Below are 22177 nucleotides of genomic sequence, written 5' to 3'. Positions count from 1 at the left end.
ATGGGAGCCTGGGAAAAACGGGCCTTAAGTTTACTGAAAGCCTCCTCGGCCTCTGGACTCCAGATATAAGGTATCTTGGGGGAAGTGAGAGCATGTAAAGGAGATGCTACCTGACTATAGTTCCTGATAAAGCGCCGATAGAAGTTAGCGAAACCAAGAAAGCGTTGGAGCTGTTTGCGCGACTCAGGAACAGGCCATTCCACCACTGCCCTTATCTTTTCTGGATCAGACTTCACCTGTCCACCCTCTAAAATCAGGCCAAGAAAGGAAACAGAAGACTGGTGAAAATCACACTTCTCGGCCTTAACAAATAAGCGATTCTCTAATAATCGCTGGAGAACAAGACGGACGTGTTGTTTATGTTGTTCTAGGTCACGAGAGTAAATCAGGATATCGTCAAGATAAACGAAAACAAAAACATTCAGAAAATCCCGAAGGACATCGTTCACTAATGCTTGAAAAACTGCTGGGGCATTGCACAAACCAAAAGGCATGACTAAGTATTCAAAGTGACCTAGCGGGGTCTTAAAGGCCGTCTTCCACTCATCCCCCTGTCTCACCCGAACCAAATGATAAGCGTTGCGCAGATCAAGTTTAGTGAAGATCTTAGCATTCTGGACCGGTTCGAGGGCTGAGGATAATAGAGGGAGCGGGTACTTGTTCTTAACGGTTATTTGGTTAAGCCCTCGATAATCGATACAGGGTCGAAGGGTTCCATCCTTCTTACCAACAAAAAAAAACCCCGCACCCAATGGGGAGGATGAAGGACGGATTAACCCCGTAGCTAGAGACTCCCCTATATACTTCTCGAGCGCTTGACGTTCTGACCTGGAGATGTTGTAGAGCCGACTCACCGGTAGTGGAGCCCCAGGCAAAAGGTCAATAGCGCAATCGTAAGGGCGATGTGGGGGAAGGGAACAAGCCTGAGTCTTACTAAATACTCTTTGAAGATCGTGGTATTCCTCCGGAACTAGCGATAGGTCAAGAACGTCCCCAGACTCTGTCTCAGGGGAAGGGGTATCAGATACAGGGCGAGCGGACTGTAAGCAACGAGAATGACAAGCTGGAGACCAAGATTCTAATCGGGACTCGGCCCAGTTAAACTGCGGGCTATGGACACTTAACCAGGCTAAACCCAAAACAACGGGTGAACGCTTTACAGGGAACACAAAAAACGAAAGTTGTTCCCGATGGTTACCCGAAACTATCACTACTAGAGGTCGAGTGCGATGGGTGATTAAGGTTAAACTCTGCCCATCCAAGGACGACACCCGGAGAGGCTCGGGTAAAGGTTCGACCGGCACCCGAAGCTGATCCACTACGGTTTGGTCAATTAGGTTGAAGTCCGAACCGGAATCAACTAGAGCCGAGACATCGAAAGTATCCTGATCGAACATTAACGTCACGGGTAAATGTAAGCGAGAAAGAGATGGCGCTTTAGTTACTACTCGGGGGCTAGAACTATTAACGTCCACCGTTCTCCCCGTTACGAACGGTGGACTGGATCTTTTGGCCGAACCGGACAATCCTTAAGGAAATGACCTTCCCCCCCACAGTATAGACATAAGTTGCCCGCGAAACGCTGTTGACGCTCCTTATTGGTTAAACCAACCTGGCCCAACTGCATGGGTTCAGGAGGTGATGGAGCGGACCGCGGTTCCCTATGGGTGAGCGTGGAAGGGGTGGATGATCGCATGACTTGGTTCGGTCTAACTCGGCTCCGACTACGTAGCCGGGTATCCAACCGGATGGCTAGCGCCACAAAATCCTCAAAATCCCCGGGTTCCTCCACCCGGGCTAATTCATCCTTAAGGGACTCATCAAGAGCCTGAAAAAATACTGCCTTTAACGGTCTGGGTTGCCAATCCGCCGCTGCGGCAACCGTACGAAACTCCACTGAGAAGTCAGATACGCGTCGACCGCGCTGTTTTAACGTAAGGAGATGACGAGACTGATGAGCCGAATCTAACTCGGGCGAAAAAATAGTCTTAAACTCGGTAACGAATTCCTGAAAAGTAACCCCGAATGACTGACAATCAGGGAATCGAGCCTCAGCCCAACTAAGTGCTTTACCTGTTAGGAGTCGTAGTACATAAGATATCTTAACCTCATCTGAGGCGAAAGTCTGGGGGGATCGGTTAAACACCAGTTTACACTGGAAAAGGAAACCTCCGCAACTCCCATGGTCACCAGAGAACTTCTCCGGACTAGGTGACGCGCTCTCAAGTGGCGGAGCCCAAAGCTGATTCTCAGCGCTCGGAGCGACGGGAGGCGGGGTGCTAGTGTCTTGAGTGACAGGCGACGTCCTCGCGGAAGTAACAGTGTCCATGAGCTGACTAAACTGAGCGGCTAATCTATGAAGCTGCTCCTGTGTTGAATTTACGGCTAAACCTAGCGACTGCATCTGTTCTTGCTGTGCGGCTAACTGCCGCCCGAACGTATCCGCTGGACTTTGGTGGCCAGAGCCTTCTTCTGTCATGGTTTTCAGGTGACGAGTCCACATGCAGATACGATCGGGAGGCAAAACACAGTTTTAAGATGTTTATTATAAGAAACAGGCAGATCTAAGGACGGGACTACGGGTGAGTCGGCTGGATCAGAACGTCAAGGCTGGCGAGTCTGTAAGAGAGAGGAAGTCAGAAACTCTGAAAGTTGAACCAGGGGAATTGCTAGAAGTGCGCTGCTTACCATTTAGCCGGGCGGACCTAACCGGGAAGAAGTAGCGTCGGGGAAACTCTATGATTCTACTCAGCTGGAGGTAGGCGGCTGGTGGCTGAGGACGGCTGATGTAACTGGCGAGGGATCCTGAGCGAACCTCGTCGGCAACGGTTGACAGATGGATTGACCAGAGTGAAATGCAGAACCAGCAGGAACCGGGAGAGGGGAACTCAGGCCTCGCTGGGTAACATCCAGGAAGTAAGAGGGGAGCGCCAGAGCAAAATCTGAGCAGGCGGTTCTGCTGGTCTGTTTCTTCGGAACGAGACGTCAAGACGGGTGAGTGCATCCAAGCACAAAAATCTGAGGCAAACAGAGATCCAAAAATTAGTCAAAAACGAAGAGCAAAAAACTCACAAGCTGGTGTCCGAGCGTAGGGACAGAGGCCACGTCGTACCACGACTGGTTAAGGCTCTGGCGTCTTCCATCTGTCAGCGCTCTGCTTAAGAAGCCAGAGGAAGCCGCCTGCAACGAGCTGCAGGTGTGGGCCACGCCTCCTCAGCCAACCAGACACACCTGTGGAATAGAGTTAGAGTAGAGCAGCACAGAGAATCCTGACAGCCAGAGTGTTAACCGTTGTGGTTGCCTCACACTTTGGATTCCTCTCTAGGCTTTCCCTCGAGTGCTGGTGTCTCAAGTCAAGCCTTTGGATTCTCACTGTTCAGATCCTGCACTAAAACCTCCTCTCATGCCCCCTTGGTATTACCAAGCCGGACAGAGAACTCCTCCGGATTTTCCCTGGTTCCTCCAGCTGCTCACTGCCCACTGCTTGCTGCTCCGGTGCTGCTCGGGCCTCCGCCTAGTCCCATCTACCAGCTCACCTGTTGCTCAGTCACCTAGTTCCACCTAAGAGAAGAGCTCCACTGAATCCGTCCTTCTGCTCCACTCCTCCGGCTAGGTTTCCTGAACCCGGCGGTAAGCGCACCTCTCATTACGGCTGGTTTCCCTCCTCTGCCCCATTTAACCTGTTCCCTCTCTCCTACAGAGTATTGGTCCTGGTTTTGTGATCGCTGTCGGCCGCTCACTGTGATCCTCCCTCTCTGCGATACTCTGTTGATCGCTCACTTAGTGAGCCTCCCTCTCTGTGAGCCTCCCTGCCTGAAATAAACATGTTAAACTGCTTTCTGCCTCCCGATTGTGTTCTGCATGTGGGCCAAACACTTAAAAACCATGACATCTTTAGCGTATCAAGTTTTAAAACCCATGTCTTTCTTACCTGGTTCAAATGTCATATTGCCCCAGATCGGGCAAAATGGGGATAGTGTTGGTATTTTATTTTTGAATTTATGTATATCATACCATACTTGGATAGTGTTTTTAACAAATGGGTTTGAAGTATTTTTTAATACATCTTACTTAATAACTAATAACATTTCCTTGAGTACAGATATGAATTTAGGGATAAGGGAGTGGTGGGAATATTTTTTATATTTACCCACGGCATAACAGTTGCTGAAAATCAGCAGAATGCCCTAGAGAGCTAAGCAGCCCAATAATACCATTTGAAATTTCGCACACCTAGCCCTCCTCTGTCATACGGAAGATATAATAATGATAAACGTAATCTTGCTCGTCTGTTCTTCCAAATGAAGTTATTTAGTATTGTTTGAATTTTTGTAAAAAAAAAAACAAACAAACAAAAAAACACAACATCAGGAGGAATAAGAGTGATAGCCTGCAAAAGATATAGGAATTTAGGGAGTACGTTCATTTTACACTGGACCAGCTCTATACCCTCAGCAGGATTCTTGAGGGGGCATGGGAGTTTGCCCAACCAGTCTACATGTGCTTTGTGGATCTGGAGAAGGCATTCGACCGTGTCCCCCGGGGGATCCTGTGGGAGGTACTCCGGGAGTATGGAGTACCGGACCCTTTAATAAGGGCTGTCAGGTCTCTGTACGACCGGTGTCAGAGTCTGGTCCGCATTGCCGTCAGTAAGTCGGACTCCTTTCCGGTGAGAGTTGGACTCCGCCAAGGTTGCCCTTTGTCACCGATTCTGTTCATAACTTTTATGGACAGAATTTCTAGGCGCAGCCAAGGTGTTGAGGGGATCCGTTTTGGTGGCCTTAGGATTGCGTCTTTGCTATTCGCGGACGACGTGGTCCTATTGGCTTCATCAGGGCGTGATCTACAGCTCTCGCTGGAGCGGTTCGCAGCCGAGTGCGAAGCGGCCGGGATGAAAATCAGTGCCTCCAAATCCGAGACCATGGTCTTGAACCGGAAAAGGGTAGAGTGCCTTCTCCGGGTTGGGGAGGATGTCCTGCCCCTAGTGGAGGAGTTCAAGTATCTTGGGGTCTTGTTCACGAATGAGGGGAGGATGGAGCGGGAGATCGACAGGCGGATTGGTGCAGCGTCTGCTGTGAAGCGGGCGCTGTACCGATCCGTTGTGGTGAAGAGAGAGCTGAGCCAAAAGGCGAAGCTCTCGATTTACCGGTCGATCTACGTTCCTACCCTCATCTATGGTCACGAGCTTTGGGTCGTGACCGAAAGAACGAGATCCCGGATACAAGCGGCTGAAATGAGTTTTCTCCGTAGTGTGTCTGGGCTCTCCCTTAGAGATAGGGTGAGGAGCTCAGTCATCCGGGGAGGACTCAGAGTAGAGCCCCTGCTCCTCCACGTCGAGAGGAGCCAGTTGAGGTGGCTCGGGCATCTGGTCAGGATGCCTCCTGGACGTCTCCCTGGTGAGGTGTTCCGGGCACGTCCCACCGGGAGGAGGCCCAGGGGAAGACCCAGGACACGCTGGAGGGACTATGTCTCCCGGCTGGCCTGGGAACGCCTTGGGATTCCTCCTGAGGAGCTGGCCCAAGTGGCTGGGGAGAGGGACGTCTGGGCCTCCCTACTGAAGCTGCTACCCCCGCGACCCGACCCCGGATAAGCGGAAGAAGACGGACGGACGGACGTTCATTTTGAGAATATTTATACAGCCAATCATAGATATAGGCAAGGTAGAACATCTATCCAGTGATTCCATTATTGAATTAACCACTGGTGTGTAGTTAGCACGAAACAGATCATCTATGTTTGGAGTCATTTTTATGCCTAAGTAAGTAAGGCTGTCTTTTGCCACCTGAAATGTTGTGTGAATTGTTTCTTTCAGCCTGTTTTCAAAATAGGATGGCGGATTTAGATTCCAGGGAAGTCAAAAGTAGCCGGTCAACGGCGGCAAATCGCCGTCTATAGCAGGTCTTGCCGTTGCCTACATTTCCCCGATTATATAATGGAGCGACATTTGTGCCTTCTGGTTGAGCACGGAGCAGACCCTGGACTGGAAGCTCTCTTTTTTCTTTTTTCTTTTTTTTTACCTCGGAGTGGCCATCGTCCTTTTAGTACTATCTTTGATGTGTCAATCATACAATTTAACCAATCAAATCAACGAAGGAAGGCACCCTGCTAGCCAATCACAGCTGGAGAGGGGCTGAGGGATACTAAGTTATAGCCTTCAGTTGCCGCCGCGGTTCGGCTGTGGTCACCATAGACATGTCTATGGTGGTCACCGTTGGTGTCGATAGAGCGGGATAGAAATTTGGTCTGATTACCAAACAATTACAAGAAGTGGCAACGAAGCAGAGAGCGAGCTGGAATGAGCGCTATTAATTTCGTTTGAAATATCAGCACTGAAGTCTAAACTGGAGTAAACATTCACGCTAGCAGGGTTAGCTAGGGCAGCTAGCAGGGTTAGCTAGGGCAGCTAGCAGGGTTAACTAGGACAGCTAGGAGCAGAACCAAGCACTAAAACTGCCAAACTGAAGAGACTTGAGTTACTTGCTGGTAGAAGGGAACTCTTGCTTTGTTCTGCTCCATGTTCTCATAGCTGCTGTAACTACAGAACCTGTTCTAGTCAGAATTGTTACTTCAGTCAGTGTTCAGTCTGACACCAGCGCTCATGTTTAGTAGCGTGTATCTTATGCTGGACTTTAGAGTTAAGACACAGCGCTACAGGTTATCCTATGTCACTGTTAGTTTCCAGTAACCCAAACCCACCTGCCCAACTTAAAAGAAAAAAACAAGCCCAAATCTCAAACTCTCTCATGTTAAAAGCACAGAACTATTAAACACATAAGAACATGCCATTAGCACAGAACTGCGCCGAAGCAAAGAAAAAAAACTGTGCATATGGTCTCCAAACAAAATGTACAATCAGACAACCAAATAACACACAAGATCTCTTTAACAATCAGGATATATCACCCAGAAAAAATAAATTATAAATAGCTTCCCAACATGAGTTGTAAATCTACCTTGATATAAACTTAATTTCTCTCAATATAGCTCAATTAAACATTTCTCTTACACGCAGTCATGAAATATTTTTAGGTTGATAAGTAGACCTCAACCCCTCTTGGGCGTTTACATTGACCAAACACTTGATTAACCATTATTCTTTTCTTGTTTTGTTATAATAAATATAGTTATAATTAATATTATTTATTAGGCGCCTGCCATAGCGTTTGCAATGCTGTGCGAAGCCACCCAATGCAAATGCAAGGGCAGGGCCCATTAATACTCACCTCAAAAGGCGTCTCTTTATTAGGCACCTGCCATAGCATTTGCAATATGCCTTCCACGCAAATGCATGGAGGCACCTATTACTATGCACCTCTAAACAGTCTCTCTATTATTATTCCGCTGATACTGAACACAACCATGCTAGCGGCTAACCGTTAGCATGTTGCAGAACGGAAATAGCTTTAGGAAGGTCCTATCAACTTCTGCTTAGCCAGAGTTCTTCTGCCTTTACAGACATAGAGAGGGCTGCAGCTGTCAGTGAGTCTCCATGACAACGCTGCTAGCAAGAGGCTCCTAGGAGGTCCATTGACTTAACAGGGCACCTTTCAACGGCCGCTGCGAGGGCTGTGAAGACCGTAGGAAGCTGAAATTTGCAGTGTTGCTTCCTGTTGCTATTTCTGACGGTACGGTATGCACCAAGTGGCAGGCGCCTTGCTAAATTTCTTCAGAAATTTTCTAGTTAGGCGCCTGCCATAGCATTTGCAATGAGGAGGCAGTGCTGTGCTCGCACAGCACTGCCTCCTCATTGCAAATGCTATGGCAGGCGCCTATTACTATTCACCTCTAAACGGCTTCTTTATTAATATTCTTAATTATTTGTGCGTTAATGCGGCCCGAACCGTAGCTTGCACCCCCACAATATAGGTATCAAAACGTGCGGTTCGGTCGGCAATAGTGTGCTACTACTTTTATTGGGGTTTCGAGTTACCATGGCGACAAAATTAACGAAAACCCACCCCAAAAAAACCCATAGGAATGAATGGAGTCGGGAAGAAAAAAAGCCTCAAAATTACCATTTTTAACGCTGTACTGTGTCATCATGCTTTCACCTACGAACACCGTTTAACGTCCAGTTTGTAGATATATCTGTGAACTACTCAGAAGTGAAAACGGGATGTGGATATCTTTTATCGTCTCTTCACAGTTACTCCTCAAAGCTCATGTCCAAAAATCAGCAAAATCATCGTTTACAATGAAAGTCAATGACGGAATTCTCCAACCGCTAGAGTGGGCCACTCTAGCTTTTTTAAAGATTTCAAAACTCCGAGCAACTTGACCTTACTCACTCAATTTTCGCTCTATGTAGACAAATTATACATCAAAACGTAGAAATTTTTGTCAGGATTCGGGAAATGTAACCCTCATTGGTGTGGCATTTATAGATTTTTCGCAAATCACCTCAGACCGACACAAACCCGAAACCTCCCCCATTCATTTCCTATGGAGCGGTTTTGAAAAATGACGTCTGAAAATCCAAAACATCACATGTTTTCGCATCGTCACTACTCCTAAGCCGTTTTATTTACAGGCATGAGACTTTCACACATGAATGTCGCAACCCTTCTGGCACTCAAGAAAAATTTATTTTGTGGATAACTGTTACGGTTTTTCCACAGGAACAATTTGTTCAGGAGTAGCGAATGTGCAAAATCCTGAAATCGCTTTGGAGCTGCATTTTCCCACATCATCCACTTTTTTACATCGTCGCTGTGCCTACACCGATTTTTGTAAAAATATGAAAATGAGCTACTTGGTCATCAAAAGCCTGCTGATACTCACAGTGAAAGAATTATTTTGATATCTCTTATACTTTTTTAGCCAGAGCGATTTGTTCGGGACCATTTTCAGAGGATTTCTGAAATTTCATAAAAATGTCCTTTAGATCATAATTTTTTACGCCTTTATTAAACTTTTTCCAGCAAAAACCAATAGCAAGTCTTCTTCCCCTATCCGTTACGAAATAAAAACAGAAAAAATTACGTCTCTACCATTTACGGTTCCGGAGAAATCGTGCGTTGTTCGAGGCAAAGTTCTCCATTATAATCCAATAGGCAGACTTGGACACAAAGTGTCTGCACTTCTTTAGACTGGCCCGCTGCAGCTGTGTCAGTGAGTTTCCATGACGACGGAACTCTGAGGGGCAGAGGGAGACGTTCCATTGAGATAGAATGGCAACTTTCGACGCCAGCTGCAGCGGCTGTGATTAATGTAGAAATCTGAAATTCGCACAGTCACTTCCTCTTAACATTTTCAAATTTTCATGTGACTTTCAGCCATGTGTCAATTTACTGTGCCATTTTGGATTTTACATGCTTTCCTATTGGGTCTTTGCTTCCAACAGGACCTGGCATGATGCCTAGACACGACCCATTTGGCCAATACAGCACCACCCACATGTGGGAAATGGCACTACACACCATTTTGGTCAAATGTTGAGTTCTGGGCCCAGATGTGGTGAGGCTGAGTTGTTAAAGGAGGCCAATATGACCCATGAAGATTGGTCACGTTTGGTGACATTAAGTATTGGCACCCCTATTTGAGGCACTTCCCAGTACAGGATTTGGACCAAACTGACAGAGTACAATCACCCGGTGATACTAAACACAACCATGTTAGCGGCTAACTGTTAGCATGTTGCTAACCGGAAGTAGCTCTAGGAAGGTCTCACCAACTTCTGCTTCCCAGAGTCTGTTCTAACTTTAGAGAGAAAGCTCCACAAGAAATTTGGGCTACGTCGCATAAAGCATCTCAAAGTTATGAGGTATCAAACATCCAATGCTTTTCAATGGGGGACCAAACCCCTTATGGTCCCAATAATGCATGCCCATATATGGCGCTGCAGTGTAGCTCAGATGGAATGTGCAAGCTTTGCATGCAAGAGGTCGTGGGATCGATTCCAGGTGTGGAAGACTTGGAGTTTTGTATTATAATCCCCACGTTGTGTATATGAAAAACATGTGTGCTGATCACATGAAGTATTTTCTTGTACCACCCGCCATTTTGAGTTACCATGGCAACGTTATAAACAACGTTTTTTTCCCCTATTTGAGGCACATCCCAGTACAGGACTATGACCAAACTAACAGAGTACACTCACCCAGTGATACCAAACACAACCATGTTAGCGGCTAACAGTTAGCATGTTGCTAACCGGAAGTAGCTCTAGGAAGCCTGTACAATCTTCTGCTTGACAGATTTGGTGAATTTTAGCATTTTCTCCCTTTTTAGGCACTTCTCAGTACAGGATTTCAACCAAACTAACAGAGTAACATCACCCGGTGATACTGAACACAACCATGCTAGCGGCTAACCGTTAGCATGTTGCTGAACGGAAATAGCTTTAGGAAGGTCCTATCAACTTCTGCTTAGCCAGAGTTCTTCTGCCTTTACAGACAGAGAGAGGGCTGCAGTTGTCAGTGAGTCTCCATGACAACGCTGCTAGCAAGAGGCTCCTAGGAGGTCCATTGACTTAACATTGCACCTTTCAACGGCCGCTGCGAGGGCTGTGAAGACCGTAGGAACCTGGAATTCGCAGTGTTACTTCCTGTTGCTATTTCTGACGGTACGGTACGCACCAAGTGGCAGGCGTCTTGCTAAATTTCTTCAGAAAATTGTCTAGTTATTCTTTACTTCTTCCGTCACGATTAATGCGGCCCGAACCATAGCGTGCACCCCCACAATATAGGTATCAAAACCTGCGGCTCGATTACGAGATGTGTGCTACTACATTTATTGGGATTTCGAGTTACCATGGCAACAAAATTAGCGAAAAACCACCCCCAAAAAACCCATAGGAATGAATGGAGTCGGGGAGAAAGAAAGCCTCAAAAAAGCCTCCAAATGACCATTTTCAACGCTGTACTGTATCGTCATGCTTCCACCTACGAACACCATTTAACTTCCAGTTTGTAGATATTTCTGTGAACTACTCAGAAGTGAAAACGGGATGTGGATATCTTTTATCGTCTCTTCACAGTTACTCCTCAAAGCTCATGTCCAAAAATCAGCGAAATCATCGTTTACAATGAAAGTCAATGACGGAATTCTCCAACCGCTAGAGTGGGCCACTCTAGCTTTTTTAAAGATTTCAAAACTCCGAACAACTTGACCTTGCTCGCTCAATTTTCACTCTACGTAGACAAATTATACATCAAAACGTAGGTATTTTTGTCAGGCTTCGGGAAATGTAACCCTCATTGGTGTGGCATTTATAGATTTTTGGCAAATCACCTCAGACCGACACAACCCCGAAACCTCCCCCATTCATTTCCTATGGAGCGGTTTTGAAAAATGACGTCTAAAAATCCAAAACATCACATGTTTTCGCATCGTCGCTACTCCTAAACCGTTTTATGTACAGACATGAGACTTTCACACATTAATGTCCCAACCCTTCTGGCACTCACAAAAAAGGAATTTTGTGGATAACTGTTACGGTTTTTCCGCAGGAACAATTTGTTCGGGAGTAGCGAATGTGCAAATTCCTAAAAACGCTTTGGAGCTGCATTTTCCCACATCATCCACTTTTTTACATCGTCACTGTGCCTACACCGATTCTTGTACAAACATAAAAATGTGCACCATAGTCCTCAAAAGCCTGCTGATACTCACAGTGAAAGAAATATGTTGATATCTCTTATTCTTTTTGAGCTACAGCGATTTGTTCGGGACCGTTTTTAGAGGATTTCTGAAAATCCATAAAAATCGCTTTTATATCATAATTTTTTACGCCTTTATTAAACTTTTTCCAGCAAAAAACGATAGCTTTTCTTCTTCCCCTATCCGTTACGAACTAAACACAGAAAAAATTACGTCTCTACCATTCATGTATTAGGAGATATGGAGCGTTGTTCGAGGCAAAGTTCTCCATTATAATCCAATAGCAGCCTCTGACACAAAGTGTCTGCACTTCAGTGGACTGGCCCGCTGCAGCTGTGTCAGTGAGTTTCCATGACGACGGAACTCTGAGGGCCAGAGGGAGACACTCCATTGAGATAGAATGGCAACTTTCGACGCCCGCTGCAGCGGCTGTGATTAATGTAGAAATCTGAAATTCGCACAGTCACTTCCTCTTAACATTTTAAAATTTTCAAGTGACTTTCAGTCAGTTTTCTGTGCCATTTTGGATTTAACATGCTTTCCTATTGGGCCTTTGCTTCCAACAGGACCTGGCATGATAACCAGATAACCCAATTGGCCAATGCAGCACCACCCACCTGTGGGAAATGGCGCTACTGACCATTTTGGTCAAATGTTGAGTTCTGGGCCCAGATGTGGTGAGGCTGAGTTGCTAAAGGAGGCCAATCTGACCCATAAACTTAGGTCACGTTTGGTGACATTAAGTATTGGCACCCCTTTTTAAGGCACTTCCCAGTACAGGATTTGGACCAAACTGACAGAGTACAATCACCCGGTGGTACTGAACAAAACCTTGTTAGCGGCTAACGGTTAGCATGTTGCTAACCGGAAGTAGCTTTAGGAAGGTCTCACCAACTTCTGCTTCACAGAGTCTGTTCTTACTTTAGAGAGAAAGCTCCACAAGAAATTTGGGCTACGTCGCCTAAAGCATCTCCAAGCTATGAGGCGTCAAACATCCAATGCTTTTCAATGGAGGACAAAACCCCTTATGGCCCCAATAATGAATCCCCATATATCGCGCTACAGTATAGCTCAGATGGAAAGTGCAGGCTTTGCATGCAAGAGGTCGTGGGATCAAAACCTGGCGTGGGAGACTAAGATTTTTGTATTATAATCCCCACAGTGTGTATATTAAAACATGTGTGCTGATCCCATTAAGTATTTTTTTGTACCACCCGCCATTTTGAGTTACCATGGCAACGTTATAAACAACGTTTTTTCTCCCTATTTGAGGCTCATCCCAGTACAGGATTTGGACCAAACTAACAGAGTACACTCACCCAGTGATACCAAACACAACCATGTTAGCGGCTAACGGTTAGCATGTTGCTAACCGGAAGTAGCTCTAGGAAACCTGTACAAACTTCTGCTGGACAGATTTGGTGAATTTTAGGATTTTCTCCCTTTTTAGGCACTTCTCAGTACAGGATTTCAACCAAACTAACAGAGTAACATCACCTGATGATACTGAACACAGCCATGCTAGCGGCTAACCGTTAGCATGTTGCTAACCGGAAATAGCTTTAGGAAGGTCCTACCAACTTCTGCTTAGCCAGAGTTCTTCTGCCTTTACAGACAGAGAGGGCTGCAGCTCTCAGTGAGTCTCCATGACAACGCTGCTAGCAAGAGGCTCCTAGGGGGTCCATTGACTTAACATGGCACCTTTCAACGGCCGTTGCGAGGGCTGTGAAGACCGTAGGAACCTGAAATTCGCAGTGTTACTTCCTGTTAGTATTTTTGACGGTACGGTACGCACCAACAGGCAGGCGCCTTGCTAAATTTCTTCAGAAATTTTCTAGTTATTACTTATTTTTCTTCCGTCACCGTTAATACAGGCCGAAGTGTAGGGTCTACCCCCACAAACTATATATCAAAACGTTCGTCTCGACACCGTGAAGCGGGCTTTTTGTACTCAACGCCATTTCCAGTTACCCTGGTGACAAAATTAACCAAAAACCACTTCTCAAAACCACTTCCTAGACACAGTTGACCTCACTATAATGCAGCGCTCAGCATGGCACTTTTTTTTGGTACAGTGGTTTAGGTGTTGGGCTGGTGCACCAAAGGTTGCAGGTTCGCAATATTTATTTATTTTTTTTACAAGTAACAAGTTACATTTCCTGTCTGGATTCAGGAAATCTAACCCTCATTGGTGTACGTCTTATAGATTTTTCGCAAATCACCTCAGACCGGCAACAACCCCAAAGTCAAAATTATGCAAAAAAGAACGAACAACTTCAGCCTATTCGCTCAATTTTCAGTCTACGTAGACAGATTATACATCAAAATGTAGGTCTTTTTGTCTGGTTTCAGGAAATGTAACCCTCATTGGTGTATGATTTATAGATTTTTCGCAAATCACCTCAGACCGGTAACAACCCCAAACCCTCCCCAAATTGAGCTGTAGTTGTTGGGAGTTTGACCGGCCAGCCATAGGCGTACGGGGCCGCTTGGGCCCTCTGGTGTAATTAGGGGGGGGGGGGGGGGGGGGGGCTCAAATTTTCCTTTTTTTTTTTTTTTTTTTTTACAAGCAACAATTCAATAACCTCAGTTATATGCACCACTAGGCGGGCGTCTTCTTCAACTTCTTCAGAAGTTGAACGATTCTAGTTATAACCATTATTCATTTATGTCAGATTCGACTCATTTAAAAAATAAATTGACCAGTAAAATGAGTTCAATGAGATGGCATTTTAGTTTTCTGCCAGACATAGACAACTATCCTGATCTACCATCAGGATCAACATTCAAGCAGGAAATGAAGTTGTGGCACACATCAGTGTGGTCATCATCAGTGGAAAAACCCAGCTCTCTCCCTGAAATTCTAAGGATAACAAATATGAAGCGCTACCCAAACATTTCTATGATTCTTCACCTTCTGTCAGTTATACCTTTTACGAGTGCTTCTGTGGAATGTAACTCGGGCCTTAAAGCAGTGAAAACTTTGTTAAGGTCGACTATGGGACAAGAAAAGTTTGTGGCTTTGCTACTTATGTATGTCCACAAGGACATTTATTTAGACATCAACAAAATGATAGACATATTTGCCTACAAGCATCCTAGAGGGTTGACATTTGTAAACCCATTATCATCGTCATCATAAAGTTGAAGATGTAGAAGAGAACAATATTCTTTGTCAAGTCTTACTGTTCTTTCATAGGGTTATGGCTTAACTTCACCATACATGTTCATTGGTTTAACTTACTTTAAAGTTATTTTTCTCTCAACATAGTTTATCTCGTTAAAATATATTCAAAACTCCTTTATCACTTGAACCATAACAAACTGTTCTAAGTCCTTGGGATTTTTTAAGTAATTTTTTCTTAATATAGTTTATCTGGATGAAATAAATTGTTAAAATATATGTATATTAAAAAATCCTTTATCACTTCAACCATACAACACCATACTTAAGTCCTTGGGTCTTTTTATTTCATTTTACTAAATAAAGAAAATAAAGAAAATCTTTGATTAATTCGTTAATAAGGATATTTTTTTCTTCAAACTACCTTTTAACCTTGTGCATGCTGTAAAAACTTAAAAAAATTTGTCTTAAAAATCCTTTTTCAATTACAATAGTGTAATCATGCTAATTCCACTTATGTTCATCCATTAAAATGATTATCAATTCAAAAACCCTTAGATGAATAATTAGGGTAGTATGAAAGAGTAAAGATGGCATTCTTCGGTCGTTTAGCCTCACATTGTTTTGACATGACTCTTAGGTGCGCCGCCTCTGTCCTTATCCACAGCCTCATCACCTCCCGTCTTGATTATTGTAATTCTCTTCTTTTCGGCCTCCCTCATAAATCCCTCCATAAACTCCAACTTCTTCAGAACTCAGTAGCTCGTGTCATCACCAGAACCCCCTTTTTTCATCATATTTCCCCTGTCCTTCACCAACTCCATTGGCTCCTAGTTCAATTCAGAATACAATTTTAAATCCTTCTATATACTTTCAAAGCCATCCACAACCTTGCTCCTCCATATCTGTCAGACATCCTTCACATTGCCACCTCCTCCCGCTCCCTTAGATCCTCATCCACCTCAGTGTACCCCCAGCTCGACTTGTCACCATGGGGAGCAGAACCTTCAGTCGCTCTGCTCCCCAGCTCTGGAACTCACTCCCTCCTGACCTCGCAGTATTGACTGTCTCCCTTTATTCAAAACCAGACTCAAAACCCACCTGTTCCAGCTCAGTTATTTGTAAATACACTGATCTTGTTATTATTGCATAGTTTATTGCACAGTGTATTAAATAGAATTGCAAAGTAGTTATTGCACATTAGTTATGACAATTGTAGTGCAGCATTGTAAAGTCTGTTAGCAGCAGGGATGAATGACCTGCGGTAGAGCTCCTTTTTACAGACAGGGTGTCTAAGTCTGTCACTAAAGGAGTTGCTCAACTCCTCTACAGTCTGGTGCAGGGGGTAAAAGGTGTTGTCCATGATGGATGTGAGCTTGGACAACACCCTCCTCTCCGCCATTTCCTCCACTGAGTCCAGAGTGCAGCCCAGAACAGAAGTGGCCTTCCCCATCAGCTTATTCAGCCTCTTTCTCTCCCGCTCTGCGCTGCCTGGAGCCCAGCAGACGACAGCGTGGAGGAGGGCTGAGGCCACCACAGAGTCATAAAAAGTTTTTAGCAGGGGCCTGCTCACTCCATAGACCTCAGCCCAGAGGCGGCTCTGGCCCTTCTTGTATAGAGCATCAGTGTTATGAGTCCAGTCCAGTTTTATTGACGTGAACACCCAGGTATTTGAAACTCTCCACAGTTTCTATGTCCTGCCCCTGGATGTTCACGGGGGAGTGAGGTAGGGGTCTTCTCCTTAAGTCGATCACCATCTCTTTGGTCGTACTGGTGTTTAAACACAGGTGGTTCTTCTCACACCAGTCCACAAAGTTCATGATGACCGACCGGTACTCCAACTCGTTTCCCTCAGACACACAGCCAGCAATGGCTGAGTCATCTGAGAACTTCTGATGGTGGCAGCTGTCTGTGTTGTAGGTGAAGTCCGAGGTGTAGAGGGTGAAAAGAAACGGAGACAGGACGGTGCCATGGGGGGCCCGGTGCTGCAGACTGCCACCTCTGACTGACAGCCGTGCAGCTGCACGTGCTGAGGGCGGTCAGTGAAGTAGTTGATGGTCCAGGCAGCTAGATGTTTGTCCACTCTGGTTTCCTCCAGCTTCCCCCTCAGCAGCACTAGTCTGATGGTGTTGAAAGTGCTGGAGAAGTCAAAGAACATGACTCTTACAGCGCTCCCAGTGGTCTCCAGGTGGGTGAGAACCCGCTGCAGCAGGTAGATGATGACGTCCTCTACTGCGATGTTGGGCCGGTAGGCAAACTGCAGCAGGTCCAGGGTGGGGCTCACCACGGTGCGCAGGTGAGCAAGGATGAGGCGTTCCATGGTCTTCATCAGGTGGGAGGTTAGAGTGACTGGTCTGAAGTGGACTGGTTCCCTGGCGTGCGGTGTTTTTGGAACCGGTACCACACAGGAGGTCTTCCACAGGGTGGGGACCACCCCCAGGCTGAGGCTCAGGTTGTAGATGTAGCTGAGGACCTGACAGAGCTCATCTGCACAGGTCCTCAGTAGCCTTGGGGGGATGCCGTCCAGTTCTGAGGCTTTCCTCTGTTTCAGCCTCATCAGCTGCCCTCTCACCTGCATTGGTGTGACTGTGAGGGGGAGGAAGGCAGGACTAGATAAAGATTTATGAATAATAATTGGCACCCTCCTAGCATGTGGAGAGAATTAACTTTAAAATACTTGACCTGGCCATCTTCTTCTTAGTCGTGCAATTTCGTTTTTAAGTATGTGTGTTTCTTGGATAAAAAACACTTTTGGATGGTATTGTTTAAGTCTATTCCTAACTTTTTTGAGTTTGATTAATTTCCTAAGACCTCTTACATTCCAGGAGATCACATCAACAATGGACTCAGTCATCGTTTGCTTATTGTCCATATATCAGGTCTTTCTGGTTTTTGTCTTAACTGTAGGAACTTGCAATTTACAACTTGAAGAACATTGCACCTTGAGAACACTGAACATTTACAAACACAAAAAAATTTCCTGAGATTTCCCACCAGTGGGAATCTCCGACTCCTCTTCCCCTCTATTCTGTGACTTAGCTATTCTACTGATCCTAGAAAAATAGGAGCAGAAAAAAACGTCTACTTAAACAACTCACATCACAACCTTAAACTGCAAACCCCGACCGTATTATCTAGAAATTATGTCCCACTGGTATGAGGGGTAGATTTGTATTAAAATTTTATTTAGCTTTTCAATATATTCATTTAATTCTAATTTAGCTTTATGGATTTTACCCAGTTTTTCCTCTTCCTGGGAGGCTTCTAGTAACTTTTCTTCTAATTCCTGAATCTTTTTGTTTTCTATCTTCTTTCTATGATGAAAGAATGAAATTAATTTACCTCTCATCACTGCTTTCCCTGCCTCCCAGGGGATAGATGCTGATGTCCGTGGTAGATTATTATACTCAAAGTATGACGCCCATTCTTTAAAATATTTAATAAATTCTTAACCCTCAAGTAACGATGTATTAATTCAATTCAATTGTATTTATATTGCACCAATTCATGAAACATGTCATCTCAAGGCACTTTACAAAGTCAAATTCAATCATATTATACAGATTGGGTCAGATTATACAGATTGGTAAAAAAAATCCTATATAAGGGAAACAAGATAATTGCATCAAAGTCTTGACAAGCAGCATTCACTCCTGAAGAAGAGCAGAGCCACAGGGAGAGTCGTCTTCATTAAACGTAGTGGTTCATGGTTTGAAGGCTGGCCGCGGATAAAAGCCCCTGGTTCCAATGAAAGAGAGGGGAGAGGAGCAGTAAGAGCTTTGAGGCTCAGACACACAGCACATATAGTTTAGAAACAATTTGGAATGAATACAAAATAAATTTATAAACAGACCAAGTGGTAAAATCTTTAATTGCGGGTCTCAAGCCGTAGGAAGGTCAGCCCTGCAGGGGCTGCGCCATGTAAATCCCAGTGCAGCAGAGGTGTGGCTCTGAAGAGAGGTGTGTTTAATGGCTGTACTTTCTTGTCTTGACCTTGGGTTGTCAGCATTTTGGAAAACTAATAAATCCGGCAAACTTCCTAGAAAGAAGTGCTGCACCATCCAAAGTGGGATGGATGCTATCTCTCTGGATCAGACCAGGGTTTCCCTAGGGAGTTCACTAGGTATTAATGTAGCCCACATTGTTTTCAGGATATCACATAGACAACCAGCAGTTGAATAATGACATGTGGCTAAACTTGTCATCACTGGTCAGATCAGACAGGGGACCAGAGAAAATTTGACATTGTTTTAGCAAACTTACACACTGAAGCAACACTAATTTTAGTGACCTCCAATTGACATAACTGGGTGTCATTACCGGCAGTGTGAATGATAATCTTACTGTATTTACTACATAAAACTTTTGCCAGATTTACCATGCGAGTCAACAACTTGATCTTTATAGCTGATCAGTGGAGGCCAAGGTTAACAACAACTGCCACGAATGCTGGAGACTGACGTGGTACTGGTGGAAATTGGGCTACTGTTGGTCAGTAAGGAAGAAGAGGTGGAAGACTTGTCTCTAAGCAGAGAGAGCAGAGGAAAGGTAAGAGACTAGGACTGAGGGAAGGGACTTTAAATTGTTGGAACAGGAAAAGCTTGTGAGTTGGTTGACATGATGCAGATGAGGTGGTGGACATACTACAATGTGAGTTAGAGGAGAAGGTGAAATTCTGGATTGAGCCACATGAAGTGATGCACAATATCCCCAGACATGAGAGAGTGGTGTCTGGTGTAGATTCCAATGTACATGTTGAAGCAGGGAACAGTGGTGATGAGGAAGTGATGGGTAGGTTTGGTATCAGAATAGAATGCAGACGGCAGTAGATGTAAAGAGGATGGAGATAGCTTAAGGGAATACTTTCTTCCAGAACAGGCAGGAACACAGGGGGAAGCACACAGGCGGATTACATGCTGTGTGGACAATGTGAGCTTAAGAAATTTGGTGACTGCAAGGTAGTGGTTGGTGCAAATGTTGCCAGACAGCACAAGATGGTGGTGTGCAGAATGACTCTCATGGTGAGGAAGATGAAGAAGACATAGACAGAGAGCAAAGCGGTGGAACCTGAAAAAGTAAGAAAGTTGTTTGACTTTCAGTGACATGTTGAGACAGGCTCTGGGTTGCCAGGAGGTGCTTTCATATTACTGGATATCTACAGCTAATGGCATTAGGGAGACAGATAGGAGAACACTTGGTATGTCTTCTGGAAGACTCAAGACTCAATGTCCCCCATCTCCCTCGGGACATGTTAAAACTCTCTAGGTGGTGGGAGGTAAAGCTCCGTCTCATAGGGGACTCTGCCAGACGTTCCCAGCAAACCCTCACAATACGTTTGAGCCTGCCAGGTCTGACCGACCTACTGTTCCACCATCGGATTCAGCTCACTACCACATAGTGGTGGGTAGAGAGCTCGGCTGCTCTCTTCACCCGAGTGTCCAAGACATGTGGCCGCAGGTCAGATGAAACAACAACAAAGTCAATCATGGAACTACGGCCTAAGGTTTCCTGGTGCCAAGAGCACATATACACACCCTCATGCTTGAACATGGTGTTCTATATGGACACTCCATGATGAGCACAGAAAACCAACAACAGAACACCACTCGAGTTCAGATCAGGTTGGCCGTTCCTCCCAACCATGCCCCTCCAGGTCTCACTGTCATCACACACGTGTGTGTTGAAGTCCCGCAGCAGAGTAAGAGAGGACTCCGAAAAGGGTGGGTAATCTCTCGTTCACTGGGGTAAAAAACAACGTACAGGCACCAAGATGAGGGGCAACAAGTATGCTTACTTCTGCTCAGTGCCTCATACCAGGGGCAACTCCAGAGTGGAAGAATGTCCAACCCCTCTCGAGGAGACTGGTTCCAGAGCCACAGCCACAGCCATGTGTTGAGGAAAGTCCGACTATCTCTAGACGGAACCTCTCAACTTCGCACACTAGATCAGGCTCCTTCCCCAACAGAGAGGTGACATCCCACCTCCCAAGAGCCAGCTTCTTCAGCCGAGGATCAGAACGCCAAACTCCCCACCCTCGACTGCCACCCATCACACAACGCACCCGACCCCATTGGCCCCTCCTACAGGTGGTGAGCCAATTGGAAGGGGGACCCATGTCTCCTCTTCGGGCTGTGCCTGGCCAGGCTCCAAGGGCAAAAGCCCGACCTCCAGGCGCTCGCCAACGTGCCCCACCTCCAGGCCTAGCTCTAAAAAGGGGCCCAGGTGACCCGCATCTGGGCAAGAGAACATATCGTCCGTTTATGTCACTCATTATAAGGGGTCTTTGGGATGCTCTTTGTCTGGTCCCTCACCTAGGAGCTGTCTACCTTGTGTGACCCTACTAGTGACGTGAAGCCCCCGACAACATAGCTCTTAGGGTCATTGGGACACTCCAACCCCTCAAGCACAAAAAGGTGGCAGCCCAAAAAAGGGCAAAACATATAATGTCAAATTATCAACATATTTCCTTGTTACCTCCATTTTCTAAAATACTGGAAAAACTGTTTGGTGAAAAACGTAATGCTTTTATTGAGAAATACGGCCTATTAGAGGATCACCAGTATTGTTTTAGAAGGAATCAATGAACATCCTTAGCAGTGATGGAATTCATAGAAAATATTACAACTGCAATGGATAAAAAAACAGCATGTGTCTTTATTGATCTATATGCAAAGCATTTAACACTATTGATCATTCATTGCTATTACAGAAATGTGAACAATATGGTATAAGAGGTGTCACTCAACATTGGTTAAAAAGCTACTTATACAATAAGTTTCAATATGTGAAAATATAGCATACTAAATAGCAGTTGAGAAAAGTAACCTGTGGGGTTCTAAAAGGTTCAGGACTGGAACCTAAGCTATTTATACTTTACCTAAATTATATTTGTACAGTGTCTAGTACATTAAAGTCTACTGTTTGCAGATGACAAATTCATTTTGGGGAAAATCTGAACCACTTAATAAAAACTGTGGAACAAGAATTAATTTTGGTTAAAAAAATGGTTTGATTTAAATAAATTAATTAAAAAAAAATCATGGTATTTGGTGGTACTGAGGTTAACTGTGATATAAGACTGAGTTTAAATGGTGTTAAAATTGAAAAAGACGCTCAAATGCAAGCCACCAGAATTGACAAAGACATGCCAAATATAGTGTGGGCCAGACTTCTTCTTACAGCTGTTCTGACGTGGGCAGATCATGTGTTTTAAAACGCATTTTTATATTGTTCTTATTTCAACAAACCCCACACAATACTCACCTGATTTCAAGTTTCCATAATCCATAGAACTATGAGAAATCCAAAGGTCTGCATTAACATCTTGATCATACATGCCACATGGTAACAGTGTCAAAAAAACTGTTTCCCTATGTCCCATACGTCACACCTGAGATCAATTGAATCAGGATTATATAGATGTGGAGACAGAGACAGGTAGCGTTTCGACTC

The 22177-nt window shown here is 45.0% G+C and overlaps 1 protein-coding gene across 1 annotated transcript in view; it reads left to right on the top strand.

The window, feature by feature from the left end:
• Nucleotides 1-22177, top strand: part of apba1a (amyloid beta (A4) precursor protein-binding, family A, member 1a) — a 136643-nt gene that overhangs the window by 5615 nt on the left and 108851 nt on the right. The window lies entirely within an intron of this gene.

This window comes from Fundulus heteroclitus, unplaced genomic scaffold, assembly GCF_011125445.2.
Source record: "Fundulus heteroclitus isolate FHET01 unplaced genomic scaffold, MU-UCD_Fhet_4.1 scaffold_40, whole genome shotgun sequence".
Taxonomy (NCBI): domain Eukaryota; kingdom Metazoa; phylum Chordata; class Actinopteri; order Cyprinodontiformes; family Fundulidae; genus Fundulus; species Fundulus heteroclitus.
The sequence above is the reverse complement of the archived record's forward strand: the minus strand, read 5'-3'. Positions and strand labels throughout refer to the sequence as shown.